Source organism: Sitophilus oryzae, unplaced genomic scaffold, assembly GCF_002938485.1.
Source record: "Sitophilus oryzae breed Bouriz unplaced genomic scaffold, Soryzae_2.0 scaffold_1067_pilon_pilon, whole genome shotgun sequence".
NCBI lineage: Eukaryota > Metazoa > Arthropoda > Insecta > Coleoptera > Curculionidae > Sitophilus > Sitophilus oryzae.
The window spans coordinates 685,399-711,591 of record NW_022145690.1 but is presented as its reverse complement, the minus strand read 5'-3'; the positions used below and the strand labels follow the sequence as shown (position 1 = coordinate 711,591).

General features: G+C 32.8%; 1 protein-coding gene across 2 annotated transcripts in view; it reads left to right on the top strand.

Moving 5' to 3' along the window:
- The window catches only part of LOC115879386 (proton-coupled folate transporter), a 109,297-nt gene that overhangs the window by 13,876 nt on the left and 69,228 nt on the right, over window positions 1–26,193 (top strand). The window contains exon 1 of one of the 2 annotated variants that reach the window (XM_030896191.1): window positions 6,772–7,036. The exons of the other annotated variant lie outside the window; for it this stretch is intronic. The gene's annotated coding sequence lies outside the window, so the exon portion shown is untranslated. Of the gene's footprint in view, window positions 1–6,771; window positions 7,037–26,193 lie in introns of those variants that run through there. 2 annotated transcript variants of the gene reach the window in all.

Here is a 26,193-nt window from a genome sequence, read left to right as displayed (position 1 = left end):
TCTACTACCAGTCATATGACACTTAAAACGAACATTATGAGGAAACTGCAGACCGCACAACGCTCAGTGGAACGAAATAAGCTGGGAATAACCAAGAAAGACCATGAAATAATAGAGTCGATATGACAAAAGACCCAGGTAATAGATCTAATCCACAGAACCAAATCCCTCAAGTGGTAATGGGCAGGACACCTGGCAAGAAGGATGGACAAGAGAGGGACCACAATAATTACAGAATGTTACCCACGATGAATTAAGAGACCTAGAAGAAGATTAAACGTGAGATGGGACCATGATATTAGGAAATTTAGCAGGGATAACTTGTACCCACACAGCCAACAATAAACAACAATGGGCCCAACTACAAATAGAGTATCTAAATATGTAAATAAATAAATGCCTTTATTGTCAAAAAATTTTTCAATTTGTAGACAAAGGTAAACTAATAAACAAAGTAAAAAAAACAAGGTACACAAACAAACAAACAAAAGATAATACAAAACATTATACAAATAATATTGTCAGTCTTATTGTTAAAATAAACATTTATAAATGTTTACAATGTCAAAGAACAAAAAAATAAAAATAGTATTCAAAAATATTTAGCTAGTTTATAGTAAAATATCAATGACCTCTAAATAAATTCATTTCGATGTCATTAGTAAATATAGCAATAGCAAACATTAGACCAGTGTTTACAAGATCAAATTCGATTTTCAATTCAAATATAATTCATTTACGGCGTAGAAAGCCTTGTCTAGTAAATAAGAGTTCAATGCTTTGCGAAATGAAAAAAATAATGTTATGGATTTGATTTCAAATGGCAGGTGATTGTGCATTTTTTTTGAGTTGTATAATATTGCACTTTTAACTAGCGATGGGAACTATCGAATGAATTAGACTATCGAATGGTTACTGAATGAATGATTTCAACTATCGAATGGTTTCATTCGAATAAAATCATTCATTCATTTGTATACTAAAGCATATGTGACAACCTCGCCGTGCGACTAAATGGTTATCGTTAAGCCACGACTATCGAATGCTTTTGATAAATGAAATTTAGTATTCGTTTGATTTTTGTCTGCGTCAGTGCATTATTAGTTCTTCCAAATTTTTATAACTTGCCTTCTAAATACTGTGCTTTTTTCCGAAAATTTGTGTGATTTTTCGATCTTTCAATTATTTAATTTTATACGGTATATGGTCTATTTTTTAATGGGAAATTTTGAGAAGTAAAAATTTTTAAGAGAGATGAGGTGAATGTGACAATTAATTTTAAAAATACATATGTATTTGTATATTAGATGTTTTAGTAATATGAATTAATTGAACTTAATAATCATATTTAAGTAATGTGGTAATGTGGTTAAGTAAATGGTTATCGAACTCAAATTTTGGGATGAGAAAATTAAATTGATTGATTAAAGTTTTACACGTGCCAATTTAAAAAAAAAAGTTAACGATATTTGTATTTTGTTTATGCTAATTCTCTTACATGTAGATTTTTGCGAAGAAATATTTCATTTATTTTTTAAAGTAAATGCCAGTAAAAGCAAATATTATTTTTAAATACTAATACAAAGTAATAAACATATATAATTTTGATTTCTAATTTTTATTTATATTTTTCTTCTATTACACTGCATGCTTAGAAAATTAATAAATGTTTATATTTCATGATTTTAAAATATGTTGTTAATATAACAAATTACTTCTGTAATTATTATTATTTAATAAACCAACGTTGGCAAAAAATTTAGAGACTATATTATTTTTAAATAGGATCTAATATAAATAATTTTGACTTCTAATTTGTTGTTTATATTTTGCTACTACTTAAAAAAATGTTTATATTAAATGATTTTAAATTTTGGTGTTAATAGGTATAACAAATTATTACTGTTATTATTATTTATTAAACCAGTTTTGCTTAAAAACATTAAAAATAATTTTCCTACGTCCAAAATAAAAAGTATTATTGCAGTGTTCTAGTCCGGTCGAGCTAATATTAATAAAAAAAATGCAAAATATATAGTCATACCACAGGTCATAATCCCTAACTAACTATAATACCAAAGAATAATATTCTTTGCTAATACCAACTAATACGAATATACGGCAACAGCGCCGTTTATAATGTATTTTTGTGTAAATACTAACACCTCAATAAAAAATAATGTGTCCTTATCTTTATCTGACTCAAAATCAAAGATGCCGGCTTTTTCATACCATTGCCGCCGACCGCCGACCGCTGTCGGGTTTCTAGAAAAGAAAACCTACGTCGCCGGGCGACAACTAAAAATCCAGTTTATGTTATAATCGATCCTGACGAATAAATGAATTTTACAAATGAATGAATCTTATAAATGAATGGTTTTTTGTTGCCGAATTAATATATTTCAAGGCAGATGACGCATCTATTCGATATTTTTTATTCGAATAGTTTTCGACGAATGAATGTTTTCTTACTAGCTATCGAATTATTCGAATGAATTACAACTATCGAATGTTTCGATAGTATTCGTTCGATAGTTCCCACTACTACTTTAACTAACTCTGAGCGTGGGGTAGGTAGATAAAGATCTTGCTCCGCGTTCCTGAGTGGATAAGCGTGAGATGGCCTTTCTTGAGAAGCTGATACATGTTTACGGATTAGGCAACGGGTTCAAATAGAAATAAGGAAGGAAGAGTCAATATTTTTAACTCTTTAAAAAAGTCCCGGCAATGAGTTCTGCTGTTTAGTCCCAGTGAATATCGAACAGCTCTCTTCTGGAGCTTGAAAATGCGGTCAAATTTGGTCGCACAACACGTACCCCAGAATGGAAGGGCATACCTGAGGTGCGACTCAAAAAGTGCGTAATAAACAGTTCTAGCCACTGACAAGTTAAGCTCCTTAGAAACAGACCTTAATGCAAAACAGGCAGAGCTCAATTTTTTCGACAAAGCTTCGATATGTATGTCCCATTTCAGAGAATTGTCAACAACAAGCCCTAAGAATTTTACAGATTTTACGACGACAATTTTACAATTTTAGACCTTGTCCTCCTAGTGTCGTCCGCAAAAAGACATATTTTGCCACTGATGTTAAAGGAGGCTACACCATAATTGGAAATGGTTGAATAAGCTGAAGATGATGATTATGATGATGATGATAATGATATACACATAAAAAGATAAAAAACATATACACATAAAAAGATAAAAAACAGTTTAGAGTAGAACACTGATTGTACACTTTGTATTAGGGGATAGCCCCAATACACCAGCGGATTACCCTATCTAATGCGTGGCGAGCCAAATTCCTAAAAATATTGGTGAGTGTATTGTTAATTACAAGTCGGATATGGTTTAATAAAAAACTCGTACAAATAAAATCTCCAGGTTTGATTTTTTCGTTAGTGGGTTTACGCGAATTAGCAACTAGATCTCAACCAAAATACTCGAGCCTTACAAAATATATCTAGAATTTTTAATTTCAATTTAGGCTGTTAAACGGTAGCTTACTAAAATGCCGTTAATAGGTATGACGTCGTTGATGTGACGCACTTGACGGCTTTATGAAATATAGGAATTATATAAGGACTAACCAAAGCTATCCACCCCACCAAATAACCAACGCAACTAACCTCGACACTGATAATAAAATTTAAAAAACAAATATAAATTAGTAAAAACCAACCAACCCCACCAAATAACCAACTAACCAATGAATTAACACCCTCCAAATAACCACGCTAACCAACCCACCAAATAACTAAACCAATCCAACCAAAAAGAGTGAAACCAATGCAATAAGATCACGCTATCAGCAAAAAAAATATAAAAAAGTGTTGGTCAGCGTGAGATTTGAACCCCGGACCATTCGCTCACGAACCAAGTTTCAAGTTTCAAAGCATTTATTGAGAATGTCTCCTTAAATACAATAAAAAGGTGCTATATACAATATATACAATAAATAAAATAACATGATAAGATGGTATGTTGTTCTTCTGACGAAGCACTCAACTATCTAAGCGAACCCTGTGAACAGGGGGGCCGATGTTTGCCCTAGGTAGCTCTTTTATTGACCGGGCGAGGACTGCATGTTCCGCTTTTGCTCACACATGAATTGGGAGTATAGAGGCAATGCCGACGTGCTTTACTTTAATAAGTATGTTGGTTACTTAAATCAGATCCGTAGAATCGGAGGAAAAAACTCTTAAAAAACCTTCGTAATATCTAGTAAGTTTTCGGTAATTTTATTGTTTGTTTGTATGTTTAGTTGTGATGTAGTAGTCCTCAGTCTATTCTGCAACTGATGTACATATTTTATGTACACGGTTGAGAGTAGTCTGAATCTTAGGAGTTAATTGATGTTACGTTTTGTGTGTCTTTGTGGTCAGCGTCTATAGTTATTTAATTTATGCTCTGAGTTAGAACATTACTCATTATATATAGGTAGCCGTGAGTATATCGGCAGGCTCACGAAGCGATAGCCTCAGCCACGGAGCCACAGGTGCTCTTGCAATATGCTTATGGCTAGGCATTACTTTCCGCCGACATGAACGACGTCACAATATCTATTAACGGCATTTTAGTAGGCTACCGTTTATCGGCTGTTTAAGTACATCCTTCAATTTATTAAAACTTACCAAAGTTATCTATGTTTGTGGAAAGTAAAATGCAAATGCTAAACGAATAAAAATATAATAATCAAGGCATATGAGTGCTTATTTGCTTATTTTTTTCTATTTTTGTTTATTAAGTGTTATAATAATATTATAACTTAATATAATAATAATTAATATTATTATATTAAGTGTTCATTATGACATTAGCACAGCTACTGTGGAAGACGCTAGTTTCTGTGTGAGAAATGATTGCACAAGTGCATCAAAAATATCGATAACTCTGGTTAAAAATGTCTTATCTAAAACTTGCACAAGTTTATTTTCAGTGGAGTTTATTAAGATAATACGATGTAGGGCAAAATTATGTGATTAAATTAAATAACATAAAATAATAGGGCAAAATTATGTGATTAAATTAAATAACATAAAATAATACAGTTTTAAGATATGACAATTTAAGTTAAATGTTTAATAATGTATTTTTCTACCTTATTAATGAAAATAAATATAGAATATATTATATTTTCAGGCAGCTCATAGCAACATAAACAAATAAAACAAATAAATAATATACAGGACGACCCATTAAAAAAAACATAAGCTTGACTAATATTTAAAAAATAACAGGTCCCAGCAAAAAATGTCCGTGAGATTATGTAGTAGAATTGGATAGGCAGGATTCAACATTTTCAAATTCGCAAGAAAACAGGAAAACCTATCAAAACAGACAAATATGTGTGTAGCATCTTTAGTTTCATAAAAAATAGCATGTAGAATGTAGAATGAGTGGGAGGGGGGTTAATCAGTGCGACCCACAGATCTATTGTGTCTCCTTTTTTGAGTTATAACTCATCATACAGTCCCAGGGTAATTATCCATCTCAAATATCAGTTGTACCCTTGATTATGGATAAACAAGGGTTGTACCAAAGTTTATGGCACGAATGGTTGTTGTCTCAGCGCACTCAGTGATGAGGTGTTCTGGTATTTCTCCATTTTCCCTACAGAATCTGCATTCGCCGTTTGTCCATAGATTTAATCTACAGAGGTGTTCATTGAGGAGATAGTGTCCTGTTAAAAACCCTGTGACAATTCGAAGATTGTTTTTACTTAAATCAGGGAAAGTATTTGATTTTTCTTAGTCGTATATCCTTAGAAACTTCTTCGAGTGTCTCAGGCCGTTGCAGGATTCCCATTCCAGGTTACGGATGGGGATACGAAGTTCTTGAGTTCCTCTCTTATTTGGTTTCCGCTTGGAAAGCAGTACGGTTCTGGTCCGGTTAGTGAAGTGTTCGCTCCTTTTCTAGCTAGACCATTTGCTTTCTCATTACCTTCTATCCCTAATCATTACCTTTCGATAGCGAAGATTTCTGCCTATAGGGTGCTAGAGTAGGTGCCCATGGGTTCGGAGTATTTAGTTCTTGTCTCAAATACTCCGATCCCTGCCCCTACATTGGTTTTGAAAGCATCGTATACCGAGTTATGGTATGGTTTTTTTTCTGCTGAGCAAACGTTTCTCTTTTCCAATTCTTTTTATTGCTCAATACTACATACTACATTGAGATGTGTCTCAAAGTTGTACATTCTTGGTATGCCATCCACTGGGAGTTGGAGAAGTCGTATTTCCTTTTTTGACGGTATCCCAAGCCCCTGATCTAACAATTCTCCCAGTATTGTTTTCATCAATGACCATTCTAATTGTTGTCGCATTGGTATATATACCGATGACAATGTGCAGTGGTGTCAGATCTAGAATGACATCCATTGCTGCTGTTGGAGAGGTTCTCATGACTTCTGCGATGCAGATGCCTGCCAGTCTCTGGACTTGCACAGGTTTAGCCTTGCCGTACGTTGCTCTAGTTTTGTATACCAAGCAACTGCCCCACAAGTAATCATGGCTCTTACTAACAGGGTATACTTCCAGCGCAAAATGTAGCATACTTTTGTATCTTCACTCATAAACGAGAAACCCCATCAAACACACGAAAATGGGACACCCTGTACATAATCAATAAGGTAAAAAACATTTCGGTATCTCCCAGACAAGTGATAACAATATAGCAATTATAGTTAATTATCACTATCACATACGATTCCCCTGAATGAAGTAAAGGGGGGCGCAGTACCAAACCGTCCTGCAAAAAGCAGTGGGGCTCGCGCCGGCCGCTAGTCTCTGTCCGAACAGGTGCTCGCCTATCGTACCACGGTACCATCTCAAAAAAGTACCGCTGCAGCGCGCGGTTCACTCTTGATTTTGGCGCGAGTTCGAATGAAAGTATTGTCGCGATTGGTTCTTCGGTATTTGGCAAAAGTGTCATTGTTGTTAGAAGAAGAATAGGTTAAAAGAAGAAGAAATTTAGAAGAAGACAACTGGTGAAGGTACTTCGCGGACAGTGAATTGATTTTCATGTAAATTTGAGACAGGTTGGTACAGACTTCCTTTTTTTAGCAACACAGGGCGATTTTTTAATTTGGAATAATTTCAGTATAAATCAAATATATTCTATTTTTCGAAAATATACTCGGGAACGTATATCGACAATCCTTTTTACACAATGACATTTTTTATTTATTACTACATATACAACACTATTGTTTATCACTATTTTTACTCATTATCATTCCTAAGATAATTTTCTAAGTCGAAAAATGAATTCAATGTTCATTCTTTAATATTTATTTATTAACTAACAATACGTTCAATGAAACTGAAATTTGTTTTGGACATTTGCAAAAATACAAAATTTAAAAAAAAATTGCAATGTTATTTTATTTTTTAAAAATAAAAGATTTTCAACAAAAAAATCTTATATATCTGTTCCTGGGGATCGAAAGATATACTATAGATACCCTTAAAAAATGTGCACTTATTTAAGACTCACCCTGTATAATTACTTTGCCGAAAATTACTCTACACTCCAATCTTATTAGTTCTTACCTCCACAACCGTTCGCTCAATTTTTATAGGACTAAAAACCTGAAATATGACACTCATGATATAATTTAAAGAATCATAAAAAAAATAGGGTTGGTATTTAAAAAATACGCTGTATAACACTGTCTTGCATCAAAAAAGTTTTATTAAGATTTTTGTTATGCAGTGTTTAAAAAATCAAAGAAGCCATGACATACATTTACAAAGATTCCTGGGTATTTATTCATATTTAAATGGTTACAGTTGAGGGTTAGAACCTTTGGTGTTACATAGCAAAATAAAAACACTAAATCACCACAATACACCAAAAAACTTTTACTTTTACACTGGACGCGCGTTTCGCTAACCATGTTAGCATCATCAGCAGATGATTATAAACTATATCAGTTTCTTTATCGTAATTTTTAAAAATTCTTTTTCTAATTATCGTAATTTTTAAAAAATGCCTTTAACTTCAGAGCAAAAATCGATTATATTTACGCGATTAAGGGATTGAGTTCCCAAAAGGGACATTGCAAATCAAAAAAAAAATTCAATATAATTCAAATATCCTTATAGACCAGGAGTTCTATCTGGGACTACTAATTCTTGTACTACTTTTTTTGATCACAATGGTACATTTTATAATAATCATATATTTTCTTTGTTGTTAAGTGTTCAATATATAGGGTGAGTCTTAAATAAATGCAAATATTTTCAGGGCTGGTAGATCTCGATAAAAGAAACACATTTTCCCTTTGCCGTTTTTCAAATTGGTCCAAAATAACGGAATATTTTACTTTGAAAATGCAAGAAAAAATGTTTTTCTGCTTAAATTTTGAGAACCACTGGATCTTTTCCGGGTTTTCTTTCTTGTAAATTTAATCTACTACACCTATGTTTGACATATTATGTATTTTAACTAAAAATTCAAAAAAATATTAAAATATGTTCAAAAAATTCCAAATTTTTTTTAATTAATTCAAGTTTTTTCGCGAAAAAAAACTAAAAATATTTGCAATTATTTAAGACTCACCCTGTATAATATGTTGGTTTTGTATGGATCAAAACTGGTCTAAGAGTATTTTCTGTGATGAAATAATGTTACGTTGTATCCTTGTTTATATTGTTGTATTTTGATTGATTTCTGATTGTTGTTGATTGATTTCGGATATATACAAGGGTTGTATTTATTGTGTATTGTCTTCATTTTGTGTATTAGGGTTTGTGGTTTGTGTTACGAATTTATTTTAATCTTCTGTCACGAAGAAATGGAGGTGCTTTTATTTAATATATTTATATATATAATTATTTTAGTTTCATCTCTTTGGAATTTGACTTTCGAAAAATCCGTTTGCCAAAAATAAGCTTTTTACGTCAAGCAGTTTAAGTAGAATCGTGGTTAAGAAATTACCCTACTTTTTGGAACACTCTGTATGATTTTTTAAAAAATTTCAAAATATGTAAAAAACAAAATAGATTATGCTTGTCCAAGCGTTTTACCGAAAGACTAACCGTTTTTTAAAAACTAATATTGTAATATTTGAGGGGCGTTTTCACCCTCTTGGAATTTGAGATTCGAGAAACCCCTCCTTATCGAACCTCTACATCCTACAGTCAGTCCGTTTGCCAAAAATCAGCTTTAAACGTAAAGCAGTTTAAGCAGAATCGTGATTACTCAGTGGTCATATTTTATAAAACACCCTGTATAAATTTATAAAAAATCTTAAAATATGTAAAATAACAAAATAAAATATTCGTGTTTAAGAGTTTTTCTGAAAAACTCACCAGTTTTTAAAGAAAAAATATTTTAATATTTGAGGGATAGTTTCACCCCTTTAGAATTCGAGTTTCGAAAAATCCCTTCTTATCGAATCTCTACACTCTAAAGTCAATCTGTTTTCCAAAAATCAGCTTTTTACGTGAAGCGCTTTAAGCAGGATCGTGATTAATCAATGACCTGATTTTTCGAAACACCCTGTATACATTTTTAAAAAATCTTATAATATGTAAAAAAACAAAATAAAATATACGTGTTTAAGCGTTTTTTCGGAAACTTGACCGTTTTTTAAATAAAAATTATTGTAATATTTGAGGGGTGGTTTCACCCTCTTGGAACTCTAATTACGAAAAATCCCTTCTTATCGAACCTCTACACCCTAGAATCAACCTGTATGCCAAAATTGAGCTTCTTACGTTGAGTGGTTTGAGCAGGATCGTGATTAATCAGTATGTCAGTCATTTAAGGATTTTATATATCAGTATAGATTTTTTCAAGAAATAAATCCGCGTTAATATATAATAAGTGACCCAGATTGTGAAAACATGAAGGTCTAGGTAATTTTTTTATTAATAAAGGAACTCATCAATATCATTCAATGCATTCAACCTTTCTGTAGCGGAACAAAAGGAGTTACAAGAATGGACATAAAACAGTGTTTGGCGAACAAATCTCTAGAATAGTAGCAAATTTGGATCTCTAGAATAGTGGCAAAAACCTGGACAGAAATAGTCAAAAGAAAGTTCATAGTTAAAAGATTCGCCAAAATTTATGACAGACATAAAGAAAAGACAGGTATACTGTCAAAACTGTGGTGGATCTACTAACAGGAAATTGTACGCTAAATAGGCATCTAAAGGTAATTGAACGAAGTCAGGTGCAGATTTTGTCAATCAGAAGAAGAAACGACAAAACAAAGACAAAACACATTTAACGTTAGTACGAAATGTCAGTGATAAAAAGCTATACAGGGTGGCCCATCGAAAACGTTCCGCAAGGCATAACAGCCAGGGTATTTTTTTTTCGAAAAATCCAAAAACACGTCAATTTTGTTTGTGAGGGGGACAACTTTTGCCCCAAAAATGATTGCAAAATCTTCAACCCTCTAAGCGGGGGTGTCATCCCCCAACTTTTTTCAAATGGGAAGGGGGGTCAAGTGGCGTCGCAATGAAAAGGGCTTTCTATTCTCTATATTTCCCCGCTTCGTTTTTAAAAATCGGTCCAGTCATTTTGAAAATATGAAAGACTGAAATTTGAAAAGTACTTTTTTGCAAAAAACGCATAAATTGAATTAATTAAAAAAAACTTATCTTATTAATGAAGAAAATGCTGAAAATGTTGCCCATCAACCTCCATACAGTAATACAAATTATTTTCAACCCTTTCTAGAACGTTCTGAAGAACTTGCGGGGTCACTTCGCAACAAACATCAATAATTCGTCTTCGCAGGTATTCTAATGAGGCGGGTAGAGTGCTATACACTTTACTTTTTATGTGTCCCCATAGAAAAAAGTTTAAAGGAGTCAAGTCGGGTGACCGGGGAGGCCACTCAATTGTACCCCTTCGCCATATCCACCGAACGGGAAAGTTATTGTTTAAATAATTACGCACGTTTTGAGAGTAATATGGAGGTGCACCGTCTTGTTGAAATATTAGTTCCGCTTCAACGTATCCAGGATTGTTCTCTATGATGTCAGTTAGAGCTGGGTCGATGGTATTTTCCAGTAAATCCAAGTACAAATCACCTGTTAGATTTCCAGGAAGAAAAAAAGGACTCACAATAGAATTTCTAAAAATACCAGCCCACACGTTCAATTTCTTAGGGTTTTGTGTGTGCACCTCGTGAAAAACCCTGGGGTTGTCCTCAGCCCAGTACCGACAGTTGTGCCGATTAACTACACCTTTCAAAAAGAAAGTACACTCTACCTAACCCGATCGTTCATCCTTGTGGCAAGTGAAAAAATGCGTAAACATCTAGAAATAATAAGAAAAAACAGCAAATTGGTCGAAGGAATTTATCCTTATCATTTACTCTGATAAATGTTTAAATAAACTGTTCAAATCAATCCTTCATATTTTCTCAATGGCTCGACCGATTTTCAAAAACGAAGCGGGAAAGTATAGAGAATAGAAAGCCCTTTTCAATGCGGTACCACTTGACCCCCTTCCCATTTGAAAAAAATTGGGGGATGACACCCCCGCTTAGAGGGTTGAAGATTTTGCAATCATTTTTGGGGCAAAAATTGTCCCCCTCACAAACAAAATTGACGTGTTTTTGAATTTTCTGAAAAAAATTACCCTGGCCGTTATGCCTTGCGGAACGTTTTCGATGGGCCACCCTGTATAGATGGTTCTCTCTAAGTTGTTAAACTTTTTGTAAAGAATCATACTGCAGAATGCAGAAAAAAAATCGTGGGTGTTTGGGAAGGCTCGAAAGGAAACAATTATGTTTTTTGCAACGTTTCGCGACTTTATTGTCATAAAAACATTGGATTGGATTAATATATGTTTCGGTGCCTGAAGAAGCGACAATAAAGTCGCGAAACGTCGCAAAAACATAATTGTTTCCTTTCGAGCATTTTCAAACAGCTACGATATTTTTTCTGCATACTATCTACTGGAAACTAACAATAATGTAACCTGGCGAGAATGTAATCAGGAGTGGACACAATAGATCTAAGAAGAGAGCAGTCGCCTCAAAAAAATCTAATTCTATTAATAAGAATAAGAATCTAAACCAAAATGAGTTATATTAACTAAGTAAACTTTCTTTAAAAACTTCTAGTATCAAGGAGGGAGCACTATAACAAATTCAGGAGAATCACTCATGATATGCCTATTTTCACATATGATTAAATTCCACACAATCTATTTATATAGTTTATTAGATTGAATCATTAAGTAAGATCAGTTCCAAGGTAATTACAGATCTGTTATTGATATAAGGCATTAAGTAAAAGTCGTGAAAACGAGTAAAAATGAAAGTTCTTATTAAAATCGAGCAGGTTAAGTGTTACAGTGGATCGACGGTTGTTACGGCACAGTTAAACGCACGCGAGAATGCAAAAAGAAAACGATATCTATGTTTATATGGCCATTTAAATAACGCCACTATGCTATAACAAATGCAGAATGAATTGAAATGGGTTTAGAGATTTGCTTAAATGTATTAACATGTTAAAATTTACTTTTTTCCATAGCAACTGTTAAAATTGCCTTATATCTATCAAAAATAGTAGATAAAATAGTACTTCAACTGCAAGTGTAGATTAAATGATACTTTAACAGCGAGGATAGGTTAAAAACTTTATTTCTTCTTAATTAATTGCTTCCATTTTTGAAAATTTTTGTATTCTTTTTCATAAGTTATTCGGGATTTAAATGGAAGTAGTTTGGTATGGCGTTTGTCGCCTCAGCCTGAATATCTGTTGGTAATTTACTTATTTCGTTTTGAGCCATTTCTGACTCCAATTCATTCAGCAATCGACACGAAAGAGAATGAAAAATATTGACTCAAAACTGACAACTAAAGAGACAGCTTTATTTATTTGTCAAATTACATAGAAACCAACGCCAACCCAACACAATATTTTTTCTACTCGTAATAAATTTCTTAAAATAATAATTTCTGAATATTTTTTAAAAGGTAACTCGCTATGGAAAAAAATATTGTTTTATACACGACGATAAAATTGCATTATCGTCTCCCGAAATTAAACGATAACCAAATAATCAAGATAAAATGGTATTTTATCGTCTTGTATAAAAAATAACTATTATTTTATTGTTCTAATACATTTTCGACTTATACTATTGTTTTTTGATTAGTTTAGAGAAAATGCCAAACCAAGACGCTTGGGGTCTTGCAATATTTTCGGAAAGAACTTCGCTGCCTCTTGAGAGGGTAGAGGGTTATAGTTAGCGATGGGAACTATCGAATGAATTAGACTATCGAATGGTTAATGAATGAATGATTTCAACTATCGAATGGTTTTATTCGAATAAAATCATTCATTCATTTGTAAACTAAAGCATATGTGACAACCTCGCCGTGCGACTAAATGGTTATCGTTGAGCCACGACTATCGAATGCTTTTGATAAATGAAATTTAGTATTCGTTTGATTTTTGTATGCGTCAGTGCATTATTGGTTCTTCCAAATTTTTATAACTTCGCCGTATAAATACTGTGCTATTTTTGCGTTTATTAAAATAGTTAAAATACTAAAATAGTAGTTATTTTTTAATTTTATTTATTGACGATTGTGTGCATGTGCAGGTGGTCAAAATTTTTTCGATAATTTGTGTGGTTTTCCGTAGTCCGATCTTTCAATTATTTAATTTTATATGGTATATGGTCTATTTTTTAATGGGAAATTTTGGGAAGTAGCAATTTTTAAGAGAGATGAGATGAACTTACAATTAATTTAAAAATACATATTTGTATTTTAGATGTTTTAATAATATGAATTAGTTGAACTTAATAATCATATTTAAGTAATGTGGTTGTATAATCATATTTAAGTAAATGGTTATCGAACTCAAACTATGGGGTGAGAAAATTAAAATGAAAGTTTTACACGTGCCAATTCAAAAAAAAGTTAACGATGTTTATATTTTGCTAATTCTCTTACATGTAGTTTTTTGCGAAGAAAAAATATTTCATTTATTTTTTAAAGTAAATGACAGTAAAAGTAAATATAATTTTTAAATAGTAATATAAAGCACCTAATATAAATAATTTTGATTTCTAATTTTTTATTTATATTTTCCTTCCATTACACTGCATGCTTAGAAAATTAATAAATGTTTATATTTCATGATTTTAAAATTTGTTGTTAATATAACAAATTAGTTCTGTAATTATTATTATTTAATAAACCAACGTTGCCAAAAAAATTAGAGACTATATTATTTTTAAATAGGATCTAATATAAATAATTTTGACATCTAATTTGTTGTTTATATTTTGCTACTACTTAAAAAAAAATATTTATATTAAATGATTTTAAATTTTGTTGTTAATAGGTATAACAAATTATTACTGTTATTATTATTTATTAAACCAGTCTTTGCTTAAAAACATTAAAAATAATTTTCCTACATCCAAAATAACAAGTATTATTGCAGTGTAACAACAGAATATTAATAAAAAAATGCAGAATATATAGACATACTATCCTAACTAACTAAAGCCAAACAATAATATTCTTTGCTAATATCAACTAATACAAAAATATGGTAACAGCGCCCTTCATAATGTATTTTCTGTGTAAATACTAGCACCTCAATAAAAAAATAATGTGTCCTTATCTATATATGACTCCGCAAAAATCAAAGATGCCGGCTTCTTTCATAGCATTGCCACCGACCGCTTTCTCGAAAACCTACGTCGCCGGGCGACAACTAAAATTCAGTTAATATTTTATTATAATCGATCCTGACGAATAAATGAATTTCATAAATGAATGAATTTTATAAATGAATGAATTTTTAAATGAATAATTTTATAAATGAATGAATTTTATAAATGAATGAATTTTATAAATGAATGAATTTTATAAATGAATGAATTTTATAAATGAATGGTTTTATCGTCTCCCGAAATTAAACGATAACCAAATAATCAAGACGATAAAATACCATTTTATCGTCTTGTATAAAAAATAACTATTATTTTATTTTTCTAATACATTTTCCACTTATACTATTGTTTTTTGATTAGTGATGAGGAAATACCAGACCAAGACGCTTGGGGTCTTGTAATATTTTCGGAAAGAACTTCGCTGCCTCTTGAGAGGGTTATAGAGCTCTTGAGGCCCTGTCTCCTTGAACTCGAAACTCTTACTTTCAAGTTAAACATAATTTCATTTTCCAGATGGTGGTTAACAAATGGGTTCCTCGCTTTCTTGAGTGAGGCAAATATAGAATATTATGTTACAGTAATGGTTGTTACAATAAATGTTAACAATCACTAGAAAAGGCTAACAATTAAGCATTGGATCAGTAAATATATTTTAAAGAAATCTCTTTCTCGTAAGTCTCAAAAGAGCTCACCCCTATAACTTTTTTATTTTTTCAGTTAAAAAAACGAGATTTGGTATGTTAGTACATGACATAAATTGGGACTGATTGACGTATTCAATTATTTTCGGTCACTTCCTGTTTCACCGGAAATGACTACAACTTTTGATTTTTAAATGGTACCCTCGTTTTTTTTGCTTCATTCAAAAGAAAATAACACTCTGAATAGAATGACATATCATATGCCAACTTTTGACATTTTCGCATATGGTGTATTTGAAATTATAACTTGCGGTTCGTAACGAAAATTTGATTCGAAATACCAAGTGTGTGGTATAAAATTATTCGTAAAAAATGCTTTTCTAAATATGCTAATGAGCCACCCTCATTCCATTTGAAAAAATTGAGATATGCTTGAAAATAAGATTTGAGCATTTTCTAACTGGCCAGGACAAGACACTAAAAACATTAGACGATCAAATCTATTTCTCCAAGGCTCCTTAATTAAGAATTAGTGTTTTTAACATAGCCATGGCACTCTAGAATTTTAAAATACGATTTTTTATTAAGCGAGAATGTCAAAAGTTGACTATGATATGTCATTCAATTCGGAATGTCTTTTTCTATCGAATAAAGTAAAAAAAATACCGAGGGTGTCATTTAAAAATCAAAAGTTGTAGCCATTTCCGGTGAAACAGGAAGTGACCAAAAATAATTGAACACGTCAATCAATTCTAATTTATCTGAAGAAATAAAAAAGTTATAGGGGTGATTCACTTTTGAGACGCACCCGGTATATGTTACGGCACCTCTATATGTACTCATTTTTGTGAGGTGTTGGCTGCATAAATTACCGATTCATAATTATTTTAATATAGCCACAGATTTAACCTTGTTTCTTCGGCTGTTGGTACTTTGAATTACCTACTCCCGAGTAAATATTTCTTTAAGAATGTAGGATTTTCTTCTTTTTTTTTTTTGGTTTTTAGGTCGTCGAGCTGTCGCGATTATTATGTACTTGTGTCATTGGCTTTATTTGATTTGAATTTCATTTCCATCTATTATATAACTGGTATTTTTCTTTAGATAATACGTGAAAAGAAAAACAGTGATTATGCGATATAGGTATTGGCTCACATGTTGATTGTAGTTACAAGAATTCTGTAATATGTTTCGATAATTTTGAAAAAACAATACATTTGTGGAATCCTTAAAAAGATAAGGGAATTTAAAGAAAAATGTTATTGTTTGTAAGGTTGTTAATAATTATCTACTTGTTATAGGAAATGATAGATTTATTATTAGATTTGTAAAGCAATGTTTAAAATTTGGTATAGGACATGATACATATTTATACAATCTACAATCGTGGTAGACAAATTTTATGTGGGTTAGTATCAAAAGGTGGGTTAGTATCCTCCCAACCTACCGTTAGTCTCAGTTTCAGTGAAGGACTGAAGCAGTCTGACTGTCTCAATGTTAATGAGACAGAAGATGACGCAGCTTGCGTTTAATAATTTATTTTGTTAGTTGAATATTCTGAGTTGACCTAGTCATCTTTCATTGATGTCGTAAAAATAACATGTGTATAATATTATAAATAGTTGTTATATAGAAACGTATGTTTACAAATAGCATATGAGTTACTAAATATACCAAAAACGACGAAAATGTTGTAGATGATGGCAGTGGACAAGACAGTAGATGATGGCAGTGGAAGAAAATGGGCGATAGTAAAACTACATTGAAAGAATTAATTTTGGAAGCCAAATCTGTCAATATTTCCTGTTTACGAAAAATATGTTCTCACATTATCAACTTATCTTAGATAGGAACTATCGGAAACACGAAATAGCCATTTTATCCGATTGTCAAGCAGCCCTACGAGCGATCAACTTAGTAACCTAGGGTTACCAACCGTCCTCTATTTCACAGAAAAGTCCTCTTTTTGATCGTACTGTCCTCTTTTCTCTCACGTATTGAAAAAGTCCTCTTTTTTCACATCAAATCCAAGATATAAATAATAATCGTCTATTACCTAAATGCTTAATAAAATTGTTAATTTGGCAACAATATGTCTTCCGTTACTCCCACTTTTTGCACAGAAAAGAGATACTTATGTACCGGGTGTCCCACTAAGAATAGCTCTCGGCTGTAACTCGGAAAGTATTAGCCGTTGCCAACAACTTCAACTACTTCAAATAATAAAGGCATTTTGAAAAAGCATTTAAAAGATAAAACAAACGCTGCTAAGACTATCAAAATGTTGATCTAATAACACTTTGACGTTTATACTATTACGCGAAAAGCAACTTTTTTCCAAAGCCTACCATGACTTCACTGAATCATCGTTTCTTGTTCACTATTATTAATATTATCTTAATTATTAGATATTAATACATCTGGTATTATGGTATTCTGGTATTTCGTCGATTTTAAAATAAACTAACTGTTTCTATCTTATTTTTTTGTTAGAATGGGCCTAATCAAGAGGGCTACTGATACTGTATTGTAAAAATAAGGTAATTAAGGGCTTATTTTTTTGGTATTTATTATAATTTTGCTAATATCTTCGGTTTGAAAGAAGATATCAAGATGCGGTTTTCGCTGACATTTTAAGCTTTTACTACTCTTTACTACCAGCTAAAAGCTAAAATAGCACATACTATCGTATTTTTTTTTTTTTGAGAAAACACGCTATGTTTGTTAAATTGTAAGAAAGCGCCCCCTAGCGTCTACGTTCAAAACCTTATTATTATTATTATGGTATAATATAGAGTAAGAAACGCTCTTTTAAACGAACCCTCGTTTGTTGGATTCTGATCATCCCCAGTCCGGAGTTATTAACATTTAAATAAAGATAGATCTAACCTTCCCCCACCACTTTATTTTAGCAGATATGGGAAAATAGTTCTAACAAAAAAAATTCAAAATTTACTGAAGATTAAGAAGCTATTATTTATAGTACCCATTATCTATGCAAAATTCTGTAAAAAATCTATTTTCTTATTTTCCATAGCAGTTGCGCTACCTAGCGGCCGTTTTACAAACTTGAAAATACTTTCCAGCAATTTCTCATAGCCCCTTTAGTTATAAATATTTTTCTCCGTAGCCGCTACGGCTAATACTTTCCGAGATACAGCCGAGAGCTGTTCTTAGTGGGACACCCTGTACATACAAGAAATATTTGTGGAAGCTATGCTTGTTTAGCTTTTTTGTGTTTAATTACTATTAGCTTATGTTTTGGAAATAAACATTTTTGTAGAAAATTGTTTGTTATATTATTATTATTATTAATTAATAATAACCTAATTATAGTTTTGAGTATAAATATTTTTAAGAAAGCAAGAAAGACCATCAACCGCATAACAGTTACATAACTTTTGGGTAAATTTTTGAAATTTTGCGTGAGGTGTCAAACCTGCGTGAAGTTGGCAACCCTACAGTAACCATCAATTCGAGATTGGTCGAATAATGCCTAGAGAAGCTGAACAAATTAGGCAAAAAATGAAGTCCTTCTATACCAGAGTGCCAGCAATAGAAGATAATGAAAAACCAAACGATCTAGTTAGGAAATGAGCGAACACTCCACTAACTGGACCAGCAGTGTTCTGCTTCTCAAGTGGTAACGAACTTAAAAGGAAACTCAAGAACTTGGAACACTATCCGTAACCTGGAATGGGAATCCTCCAACGGTCTAAGACACTCGAAGATTTTCCTTGATTTAAGTCAGAACAATTTTGGATTGTTACGTTAAGTTTTTAACAGTACACTGTCTCCTAATTGAACATCTCATTAGATTGAAGCTAAGAAAAGAACGGCGAATGCAGATTCTGTGGGGAAAATGGGGACACACCAGAACACCTCATCGCTGAGTGTGCCGAGACGGCAACCATTCGTGCCATAAATTTAGGTACAGCTGATATTGGAGTTGGAGAATTACCCTTTATAAAACCGTCCCAGATACTGGCTCTTGTCAAAGCCCTGTCTCAGATAGTGAGTGGCTTTTGTCAAAGTCCTGACACTAGATGATCAGTTGTACGGAGGACAACGGAAGGACACAGGATCAGGAACGGAGGACACAATAGATCTATAAGATCTCAAAGATCAACATCCCCCCTTCAATACAATCTACAATACATGTAATACATACCTAGTTTCTGTACTTAAGTTAAATCTCTTTTCTTAAGGGCTTTTTTTTATTATAGGAGATATAGAGGCCTGACGCACTTTTGCAGGACCCTGTATATAAAAAATATCTATAAATGTTTAAAATTATGTAGTCGCTTTGTAATATATTTATCTGCTGTAACAGATGTTTCTTATTAAATATTCAAGAAATTGTGTAATTGAAAAATAAATTGAAAAATTCAAAATCGTCAAATAAATTTAAGATAAAGAAATCAGAAAAGTCAATTTTAATTAAAAAAACCATACGTATATTTTAAGGAAATGGTATAAAGCCGGTCTGCCCAAAAGCTCAGTTAAATCGGTGGTTTCGGTAACGGTACAATGCAAACAGGAATGCCAGACGACGAGTCAACCCATTGCAATGGGCATTTCCCTTTTTTTAATATCGCCAGTTTTATCACATCGCCGGCTGATAAGAACGTGTTTCGTAAAAAATACGCAGCAATTAGTGAGCGACGTGCTGTGAAGAGCATCGAGGAAACGATAAGACGTGTAGTACGGTATATAGCGGTTTTAAATAAGTATACAATGTTGCATGAAAATATCCTTCATTTCTGACAGAATACAGATGTTGCTGCTGATTAATTATAAACAATTAAACAAACAAATTACTATTTTTATATTATGGTTTCTCTATCAGAGCTGCAAGATGAGAGAATACTTAAGAGTCTATTAACGCTGTATTTTCGGGTGTGTGGCCGAAGGAAATAAATATTATAGTTTAGAACTCTTTCTAAGGCCCGTATTTATAGTTGCGTCTCGAGACGCCAAGACGGTCTTGGGCTCTTGAGAGCGGAATCCACAGAATACACGAGCAAACGTCATTTTGGAGATTGCGATTTTCATTTTGGATAGTTTATGTGATCTGTGGATAGTTTCTTAACCCAACTTTTTTGTAAACAAAGTAAATCCCTCGTAAATCCGTTTTGTCTGATTAAACAGTTTTGAATATGTTAGAAGAGTTTGAGGATATTTTGGACCATGTGGAAGAAGAAAATCGTCTTCGAGTTCCAAAAAGATATATACGGGATGCAGGAAATCTAACAGAAATGTTTAGCGAGGGGGGATTTATGCCGATATAGGTTTAACAAGGCTACAATTACAGAAACTGTTTTACCTCTTATAAATTGAAGACTTGCAAAAACCTACCAATTGTGGTTTACCCATTCTCCCCGTTATTCAATTACTAATTTGTTTACAGTTTTAATAAGCCAGATAATCAAGAATAATGCAATAATGTGGAAGTATTTCAAAATTGCAAAAGTTCTTTTAGTCTAAATGTTCAGGTCCCAAAAGGGAAATTATGGATATTATAGTTGGATATTAAGGGTCAAGTCATGATAGTGTTATATTTGATCCAAGTAATGTAAGAATGCTAATGGAAAGGAGTGATATTCCTGATTTACTTCTTGGAGACAATGCATATAGATGTAGGCCATTTCTATTGACTCCTGTTCTACAGCTAGGTAATCAACAAGAAACCAGGTATAACTTTGCCCATAGAAGAATGCGAAATGTTGAAAGGCTATTTGGGACTTGGAAAAAACGTCTTCCATGTCTCCGAGGTTTACAAAACAACTGTTGCTATTATTTGTGCAACAGCTGTTCTTCATAATATTGGTTTAAGGGAAAATTTAGATAATTTTGAAGATGCTAATTTACACATTCCAATTATAAATAAAAAGAGGGTTAGATTTTTGAAGAAATCTTATTCAACATTTTGTAAATTAATGTATTTATTGTATTAATATATGTATATCTAGTAATTATGTAATATGTTAAGTAATGTTCCAAGGTAACTAGTACCTATATAATAATTTTATTTACTTTTCTATTAGTGTTAAGTTAGTATTTATATATTTACATGTAACATAATTGTAAGTAATTCCTTATAGTCTTTTATTGGTTATCTTAAATATACTGTTTTTCTATACTTAAATAATATATGATTTCTTAGTAGTTTTACGCTCACTATGACCAGACAGCTAAGTGCTTGTTTTAACTGGTCACACAGAATTTTCCCACTAATACAATAAAACTAAAAAAAATGTCTTTTTATTTTCATCATGAATATTTACATAAATATCATATCACATAATATACAATATTGGATGTATACACCGTATAACCTATAATTTTCAAGATTTTATTGCTTGGTGTAAATTCTGTATTCTTATTGAGTTGACCACTCTATATAAAGTCGATACTCCATGTTTTATAGTTTTATTTCAAATAATATTTCATAATACACATTCTATCATTATTGCGTTTTTACTGCTTCCTTATTTCTTGTCGTCTAGATGACATTCTTCTCTCTTCTTTTTTTGCTAGTCTGCTAGCCTATAAATTTTTTTATACTTCCTTTGTTCCATTTCTATATGTTCTTTGACCTCTTCTCCCAATTTTTCAGGTAATCAAGTACTTTTCATTCTCTACTGTCAATAACCTCACTTGTCCATCTTCAATCCTCGGAATATATCCATATAATAATTCAGGTGTTTTTTTCGCCAGTGAATTTATTCACAGATGTATTTATAGCTCTTTCTATATTCTTAATATATGTATCCCATTTGTTGTCATCATCTGCACAAGCCGAAGCCAGTATCATTGGAATAATAATGCTGTTCAACCATTTATGGTTGTATCACACAAATTCACTCAAATGTTCTGCTATTAAAATGCACACCCTCTTGATAATCTGGCTTATTGTAGGTTGGCTAACACCATGCAAGTCTCCACTTACTATCTGAAAATTAGAAGTCGCATAAAACCGTAAACAAATTAATAATTGAATAACTGGGGGAATAGGTAAACCACGATTGGTAGGTTTTTGCAAGTCTCCAATTACAAGAGGGTAAAATAGTTTCTGTAATTGTAGCCTTGCTAAACCTATATCGGTATTTAAATTCCCCCTCGCTAAACATTTCTATTGGATTTCCTGCATCCTTTATATATCGTTTTGGAACTCGAAGACGATTTTCTTCTTCCACATGGTCCAAAATATCCTCAAACTCATCTAACATATTCAAAACTGACAACGGATTTACAAGGGATTTATTTTGTTTAAGTTTTGTTTACTAAAAAAAGTTAGGTTACGAAACTATCCACAGATCACATAAACTATCCAAAATGACAATCTCCAAAATGAAAATCGCAATCTCCAAAATGACGTTTGCTTGTGTATTCTGTGGATTCCGCTCTCAAGAGCCCAAGACCGTCTTGGCGTCTCGAGACGCAACTATAAATACGGGCCTAAGGCTTAGCCCGATCCTGTCGTGTTAAGCCACAGCCAAAATTCCAAACACACGTCCTTTCTTTAAGGCTTGATTAATGTTTGCAGAGCTTCAGCATTTGCCATAAAATAGCGAACAATTTGTTACAAAACCATATAAATTATACATCACTGTAATCGCAAAACTTCAAACTATTTCTCTATTGTAACGAAATTTTAAATTGTGTCTTTATTTTCGAGAAAATTTAGTCCAAACATAAGGAATATTTTATTGATGTTTGACTATCAAAATCTTAAAAGTCGTCTAAAAATGTGCTAAAATGAGGTATTTCCCCATTTTTCCCACAGAATCTGCACACGCCGTTATTTCTCAACTTCAATCTGAGGTGTTGGTTGGGGAGACAGTGTCATGTTAGAAACACCATAACAATCCAAAGATTGTTGTTACTTAAATATTAAGTTCGTTAATTTTAAATCTTAAATTTTAGGTTCTTTGGAAGATTCCCATTTCAGGTTACGGATGGAGTCTTCCAAGTTCTTGAGTTCCGCTTTACGTTAGTTTCCACTTGGGAAGCAGAACGGTTCTCGTCCAGTTAGTGGAGTGTTCGCTCCTTTTCTAGCTAGATCGTTTGCTTTTTTATTGCCTTCTATCCCTTGGTAAGCGGGCACCCAGTTTAGGAGGTTCTTTTTTTGTTCAGCTTCTCTAGGCATTCTTTAACTTGGAATTGATGGTTACTGAGTTGATCGCTTTTAGTGTTGCTTGACTATCGGATAAGATGGCTATTTCCTGTTTTCGTTAGTTCCTATCTAAGATAAATTGTACGCATCTGTCGATAGCGTAGATTTCTGCGTGAAGGATGCTGGAATAGGTGCCCATTGGTTCGGAGTATTTAGTTTTCAGCCCAAATATTCATATGCTTTGGTTTTGGAAGCCTCATATGTTATGGTTTGGTCTTTTACATGCTAAGCAAACGTTTCTCTCTTCCAATTCTTTTTACTGCTCAATACTACAATGAGGTGTTTCTCAAAGTTTTACATTCTTGGTATGTTATCCACTGGGAGTTGGAGAAGTGGAATTTTCTTTTTAAGGCTGTTCCAAGCCCCTGATCAGAAGATTCTCCCAGCGTTTTCGTCAATGGCTATTCTAATCATTGTTGCATTGGCATATACCGACGTCAGTGATGCCAATGGCAGTGGTGTTAGGTCTAGAAACAATCTATCTTGCCGTGACGGTAATTATTTTCATTTAAGGGTGGCTGTAACGACGTCCCGTAATCCTGCTCACAACATAACAATTGCTTTTTATATATAAAAACCAGCTGTTATGTTTTAACAGCAGGATTACGGGATATCGTTACGAGAACCTAAGTCATTTTGCCGCCGGCGTAACTCGCAAATCATCATGATTTAAATCAAATATAATTGACTTAAGTCATAAAAACGACATAAATTACATTATCTGTGATTATAGTAATTAAGTCTTAAGAAAATGTCCTGATTTGAAAGAAAATGATAAGTCACAGACTTAAGTTTTAAATCATTTGAATTTTGAGTTGAAATTGACTTAAGAATTAAATCTTTTTGTTTTTACATATGATCTTTGTATATATATATTTTTAATATATAAACAAGGATATGATTTAAGACACACTTCAAAAGCATCGATTTTACGTAGCATTGCCAACTTCAATGTCCAGGTCTCCGAGACATGGGCAATAGGGAAATTAGGGGTCTTAGTAGTCTTAGTTTGTTGTTAAGTGAAATAGTTGAATCTTTCCATATTTTCTTAAGTTTGGTCATGAAACTGCGTGTTCTACACAGTTTCCTTTCGATTTCTGCATTGCATCCTTTTTATGTTTGAGATCAAAGAGCCAAGGTATATGAATTGTAAAATTAAGTAATTGTTCAGGTAGTAATTGTTAATTTTGAAGTTTAACTTAATATAATGTCATTTTAACAGAACGTCAACGATTTCTTGTAGACGTATCTGTTTTAAAAAGTAAAGTGTTCTCGAATAGTTCAATTTAAATATTTTAAATAGTTTTTTTCTTGATTCTTTATATTTTTTTTGCTTCCGACGACGGAAAGAGAAAACTTTCCGAAACGTTAAGCATTTTTTTTTTCTTTGTTAGGCAAATTTTTTATTACTGTAAACACAACTTCTGACAAGTAGCGTCCGTTTAGGTTTAACGCCCAGAAGTGTTTACAAAAAATAACTATTTTATTTTGTAGATTTTTCTTGCAGTGCAGTGGCGAAATACCCATAAAGGATTTTTTGGGGTATATGAATTGATCGAAACTTGCTCTTTCTGTAGTACTCGTGGGTTTTCGATAGATATAATTATAATTTTGTTTTATCTTTATTTAATTGAATTCGCTGACCACCTCCAATAAGTGTATCATCTGCATATCTAAAATTCGTTATTCGTTTACCGCCTTTAGTGATACCATTAACCCTCATAAATCCACTAGTGATGAGCATTCTCAAATTAATTTGGCATTCACATTTAGCCTGAAGAATATAAAATATCCCACATTTCCTAGGACCTGCTAGGATAAGGGTAATGTAAGATAGTGGTATTTGAACCATGAACGCTGACATTCGTTTACGTTAAATGGTGTTCTTGAGAATAGGACTAATGTTAGTCTTGCGGACTTGGGGGCTTGGAACACCCTCAAAAAGGAAATATCACTCCTGCAACTCCCAGTGGACGATATGCCAAGAACGTACAACTTTGAGAAACATCTCAATGTAGTATTGAGCAATAAAAAGGATTGGAAGAGCGAAACGCTTGCCCAGCAATTAAAAGACCATACCATAACTTGGTATACTGATGCTTCCAAAACCAATACGGGAACAGGGATCGGAGTGTTTGGGGCGAGAGCTAAATACTCCGAACCAATGGGCACTTACCCTAGTATCCTACAGGCAGAAATCTAGGCTATCGAAAGATGCGTACAACTTATCTTAGATAGGAACTATCGGAAACAAGAAATAGCCATCTTGTCTGATATTCAAGCAGTGTTAAAAGCGATCAACTCAGTATCAATCAATTCGAAATTGGTCAAAGAATGCATAGAGAAGCTGAATAAATTAGGTAAAGAAAACAAAGTTCTCCTACTCTGTGTGCCTGCTCACCAAGGGATAGAAGGCAATGAAAAAGCAAATAATCTAGCTAGGAAAGGAGCGAACACTCCACTAACTGGACCAGAACCATTCTGCTTTCCAAGTGGTAACCAACTCAAGGCGGAACTCAAGAACTTGGAAGATTCCATCCGCAACCTGGAATGGAAATCTTGCAACGGTCTAAGACACTCGAAGAAGTTTCTGAGGGCTTATGATCAAGAAAAATCACAGATCTTCCTGGGTTTAAGTAAGAACAATCTTCGGATTGTCACGGGGTTTTAACAGGACACTGTCTCCTCAATGAACACCTCAGT